The sequence below is a fragment of the Acanthochromis polyacanthus genome, chromosome 17, assembly GCF_021347895.1.
Source record: "Acanthochromis polyacanthus isolate Apoly-LR-REF ecotype Palm Island chromosome 17, KAUST_Apoly_ChrSc, whole genome shotgun sequence".
Classification (NCBI taxonomy): Eukaryota; Metazoa; Chordata; class Actinopteri; family Pomacentridae; genus Acanthochromis; species Acanthochromis polyacanthus.
In genome coordinates, this window is record NC_067129.1 from 33,349,558 (window position 1) to 33,355,557 (window position 6,000).

The window sequence follows — 6,000 nt, forward strand, 5'->3', positions numbered from 1 at the left end:
ACAGATATAGTCAGACATGTTTTTTTAACAACATGTTGCAACATGTTGGTTGTTTTCTGAGTAGATTCTGCTCAGCGGTCGTTTATTTTGATTGGTGAAATAGAAAAAACGACTTCAGCTTATATATAAAAATAATCGAGGATGAATAAAGTGATTCGATTCTATTCTATTCTAAACAGACTTGCCATATTTATTTTCATTCAGAAGTTTAAAATAAAACTGTAAGCTTGTAGCCCGACATGCTTTATCTAAATGTCAATGCTCCATTTTGACCATTTAAACCCAATGAGAGTGGCAGACAGGAGATAAGGAAACTTATCTCTTGACTGCCGGATGCATTTGCAGTTTTGCTTTTTTGATGGGATTTACTGACAATTGGAGGAATAAGTAGTATCTCTAGTCCAGGGGTCGGCAACCCGTGGCTCCGGAGCTGCATGCAGCTCTTTCGTCCCTCTGTTGCGGCTCCCTGTAGCTTTGGAAAATAAATAATCGGTAGGCTATTTAATTAAATTTTCTTTTATTTTAGTTTGTTAGTTTTAAAAATTTAATTCTAAATTTGAAGATTATTGTGATCTTGTAACATCAAAATAAAACATCTTAATTTTTGTCTGTTAAAACATGCGTCCCAGCCGTCAGTCTCCGACACTCGCCGGCCTGCGTGTTGTTATGAGAGTGTGTGGCTCCGTTATGAGAGAGGGAGAGAGAGAGCAGCGTGTGTGTGTGTGTGTGTGTGTGTGTGTGTGTGTGTGTGTGTGTGTGTGTGTGTGTGTGTGTGTGTGTGTGTGTGTGTGTTCTTGTACTTGCTACATGGTGAGTACCATTTTCTGCATTTAACTATCAAAGTGAGGACATTTTTACAAAGTGAGGACATTTTGGCCGGTCCTCACTTTGAAACAGCCATGTTTGAGGGTGAAGACTTGTTTTTAGAGAACAGGTATGAATTGAGGTTTGGTTAGGGTTAGGGTAAGGATTAAGTTTAGGCAATCAGTTGTGATAGTTAAGGTTAGGGTAAGGCTCTAGGAAATGCATTATGCCTATGGATGTCCTCACTAAGATAGAAGTACAAACGTGTGTGTGTGTGTGTGTGTGTGTGTGTGTGTGTGTGTGTGTGTGTGTGTGTGTGTGAGGGGGGGGGGGGGGGGGGGGGAGAGCGAGATGTCCGAGCGACCCTGAATGCAGCGCGAGCGAGGAAGATGACAGTCGGTTCAGGGAGGAAGAGAGAAGAGGTGTGTAGCTGCTGGGTTAGCGCAACTGTATGGTTCAGCCGCTGTTAATTCACAATAAAGGCTGCAGTATTCTTCAATAAGGCCGGGCTCCTGTGTCTTTGCCTTCTACGACTGCTGAGGAAGTGAAGGGGTTAACCCCGAAGTAACAACAGTAACCTCGGCCCTGGAGAACTGTCCTCCCCTGGACTTCCTGACCACAGTCGGGAGCCGACCAGGAAAGGTTAACAGTGTATTCATTTGGAGTCCTGTTGATCTTCGGATCCCAGTGTTTGCTCTACATTCATTCAGCAGCAGCGAGCCACCATTCCTAAATCCTAGCCGTCGCTCCTTCAAATTTCTTTCCTTTTTATTGTCGCAAATACACAACCCGGTCTCACGAGGATTCGTGAAACTGTCACGTAAATTTTTGTTTTGGTTTCGTTCACGAATCCTCGTGAGATCGGGCTGAAATACACCACCGCCGCACATCTCCGCCTTCACAGCAGAGTCCTGCACAAGTATATGTTATTTATATTTATCTGTCTGCTACATTTACAGATTCATTGTTGTCTTCATTTTAAATGCCAGAAGGTTTTTGTGGCTCTCAGTGTTTTCTTTTCTGTGGGAAACGGGTCAAAATGGCTCTTTGAGTGGTAAAGGTTGCCGACCCCTGCTCTAGTCTGTTGTGTTGGTGAAAGGACAGATACAGTGTCCTGTCAAAAGAATTTGGTGAATAAATTTCAAATATTTGGACCAATTACAGGCATTTTAAGTTTGCAAAAGTCTGTATATGCAGATTTCAAAGGGTCAAGACTCACTACAGGCTTCTCTATGGGTGTCTCTGTGGGATTTTTGTTGAATTTAAAACCTGAAATGATGCTAAAAGTAGAAGTAAAGTGGTGAAAAAGACAGTCGGGGTCCAACATTTTATAAAGAATCTTTAGGTTTGTTTTTTTCCTTTGATTTTTCTCTTGTTCATGTGTTCATGTAACTTGACACCTGTCTGTGTTAAAACATGAAATGATGCATAGTGGTGAAAGTAAAGCAGTGAATCCAGAATATAGACGCAGCCGAGCGCATAATGTTTCTGTTGCTGCATGTCGGTAGAGTAGATTCTGTTCAGCAGTCATTTATTTCAAGTGCAGGTTTGACCCGCTGGCCTTCTGCCGTTCATACCTAACCTGTAATCAAGATCCACTTCCTCCTAACCAGTATTCACACCAAACCTCTCAGGGAGGAGCCCTGCTGCTTCAGAAAAGCTGCATATATTTTCACAAAGCTGCAGCACTTAAATGCCATTTGTTTAGTGTAATTACAGCCTTACCTTTCACATATAAGATGCTGGAACCCAAAGAAAAAGAAATCACAAAGCACTTTGAGACAGCTGGTGGTGCAGCTCAGATTTCTGCTCTTATTTTGTGATGTGTTTTTTTTTTCTTCCTGCGGATAACAGGCCAGTCGTAGACGCTGTGATGTCATGTCAAGATATTTCCACAGTGGCCACAATGAAGCCTGACAGCCGGAATATATCTTTAACTACATAAAACATCAGCGGTAAATGTCAGATTTCGGTGTCATTCCCTCCCCAATCAAAGCGAGAGGCTTCTTTCTAGGCTGAGGAGTTTTTATTCTCAGCCATACGGGGAGAAATCCATCATAGCAGCAGCAGAGATAACAGCCTCGCTCTGACAGCCGCCTCCATAGACCACAATGCAATTCTGAGGCGAGACATGTTGCATTTTAGAGGAGGCCTACTGCTCTTCATGTAACCGGTAAAAAGTCTTGTTCTTGCTGTGCTGGTTCTCCATCCATATATATATTTATCCTTGTAAGTAAAAGCTCCTTCTCCTGAGAGATCAGGTAAGACATCACCTCCTGAAATAGAAGCAGAGGGACAGGAGCAGGGGGAGCTTGATAACCCGAGAAAGTAAAGTTCTTTAACTTCTCGAGTGCAGTGAAGATCCCAGCCGCCACAGGTTTAGAGAGATCACATCACAGATCAACACTAATGATCTGCCTCCTGCTCGTCTGCAGTGGAGGAGTCGTTTATTTCACTGCTTCTGTTCCTCTTAAAGAAATCCACTTAACAGAACAAAACCCGTCTCAGTGTGATCGGAAGTTGTTTGTTTCCAGAATAAACTAGTTCAGGTTAAGTGTTTGACCCCGAGGTTTCTGAAAGATGTCTTATTTTTTAATTCTGTCAGCACCACAAAGAAGTTCCTATTCAGATGACGCTGGGCTGAGCGTTCCTCACAGTTCCTGCCTGTAGTTTCTGATTTTAAGGGCAAAATGCAAAAAAAAAAAAAAAAAATTATAAGCAGCGATAAAAGAAGTACATTTTTGGTGCATTTTTACTATTTTGAATGTTTATTAAAGCTGTGATTTCACCTTTCGTTTAGCTATGTTTATTTCAAAGTAGTTTATTTGGTTAATATTGTCTGATTTTGTAGTTTCTTTAAATTAGTTCTATAAATTCAGATATTATATGTTCCTGTAGGGGTCTTAACTTGAATGTTTAAATTTCTCAGAAAAATGAATAGAATATACCACAGGGCCTCAACCTGATGAATGACTTCATTAAATTAGTTTAATATATATTTAGCAAGGTTATAATGTTAATAAAGAATATCATGACAATATTAAAATATCTAGTTCTTACATTAAATTTCGATTTAAAATGTTTATAATATCACAGAGTCTTAGTCTTGATGCTTAAATTAGTCAGATTAATTGATATAAAATATATTATTTTCGAGTCTTAACTAGAACATTTCAGTAGTTTGATACATTTGTAAAATCTATATGAATTTCTTTAACTGGTAGCAAAGTTTATCTGATTTAAATATAATGTTTTATTGATGTCACTGGTTTCACTTAGATGGATTTAAATCATTTTACTCTGCACTAATAAGTCTGCTTATTGCTTATAAGACTGCTGCAACCTGGCATTCCCTTTTTTTTCAAATCTGTAATGAAATCCTGTTAAAATATTTAAACATTTTAATTAGTCTGTTAAATTTTGATTAAATCTTTTATTGCTGGGTGTTAATGTTATAATTTAAATGAGTTAGTTAAAGCTATATAATGTATAATGTTGTGGGGTTCTAACTGTAATATTCAAATTAACAGATTAATTTGTGGAGTATATGCTACTGTAGGAATTTTACATTTAAATTTGTAGGATGAACCCATGTAACAACTCAAGGCTGTGTTCTTTCCCCACTGCTGTTCTCCCTGTACACCAACAGCTGCACCACCAGGCACCAGTCCGTCAAACTCCTGAAGTTTGCAGATGACACCACCCTCATTGGACTCATCTCTGATGGGTCTGATGGGTCTGAGTCTGCTTACAGACTGGAGGTGGACAACCTGGTGACCTGGTGCAGCAGAAACAACCTGGAGCTCAACGCCCAGAAGACAGTGGAGATGGTGGTGGACTTCAGGAGGAACACAGCCCCCCCTGCTCCCATCAAGCTCTCTGACTCCACAGTGATCACCGTGGAGTCTTTCCGCTTTTTGGGATCCATCATCTCCCAGGACCTGAAGTGGGAGATGAACATCACCTCCATAACCAAGAAGGCACAGCAGAGGATGTACTTCCTGAGGCAGCTGAAGAAGTTCAACCTGCCAAAGACTATGATGGTGCACTTCTACACGGCCATCATAGAGTCCATCCTCTCCTCCTCCATCACTGTCTGGTACCCTGCAGTCACTGCTCAGGACAAGAGCAGGCTGCAGCGCATCATCCGCTCTGCTGAGAAGGTGGTTGGATGTAACCTGCCATCCCTCCAGGTTCTGTACACCTCTAGGACTTTAAGGCGTGCAACGAAGATCTTGGCCGACCCCTCTCACCCTGGACACAAACTTCTTGAACCCCTCCCCTCAGGCAGGAGGCTGCGGTCCATCAGGACTAAAACCTCTCGCCACAAGAACAGCTTCTTCCCCTCTGCTGCATCGCTGATGAACACTGCCCGCACCACTGCAAATCAGCTCTGTTGACTATATTAATTACTACTGCGTAGTAACTGTACATACCTTGTCTATTTCATCCATATTTCTTACGTCTCTTTACGTACTATCTTATTTTATTTTATTTTTTCTGTACTTGCACCAAGAGCACCAGAGAAAATTCCTTGTAAGTGTAAAAACCTACTTGGCAATAAAACGCATTCTGATTCTGATTCTGATTCTGATGTATGGTCCTCATATCAAGATTTGAATTAGTCAGGAAATGATTTAGTATTTTTAATATAGATTTATTGAATCTTAATGTTATTATTCAAATTATTCTATTTTTTATACGGTATAGGATTGTTGGATAATTTTTAAATTAGTCAGGTACATTTTTATAAAACAAAACAAATGTATCATTGTTGGATTTTATTATTAATTTTTTAGTTAGTCAGGGGATTTTTTTAAATAATATACAGAATTGTTTGATTACAATGTTAATATTTACATTAGTATATAGGGTTGCTGAGTCTTATTATTATTAAATTATTCAGGTGATTAAAAAATAAAATATATAATTATTGGATTTAAAAATGAATGTTTAAATAATTTAGATGATTTTAAGAAATCTAAAATATGATATAGGATTGTTGGATCTTAATTTTAATATTTAAATTAGTCAGATGATTTAGAAAGTAGAAAATAAAATATGTGATTGTTGGATCTTAATGTTAACATTGAAGTTAGTCAGTTGAGTTAAAAAATAAATAAATAGGATTGTTGGATCTTAATTTTAGTTTTTAAATTATTCAGGGGATATTCAAACAATAAAACATAAGATTAT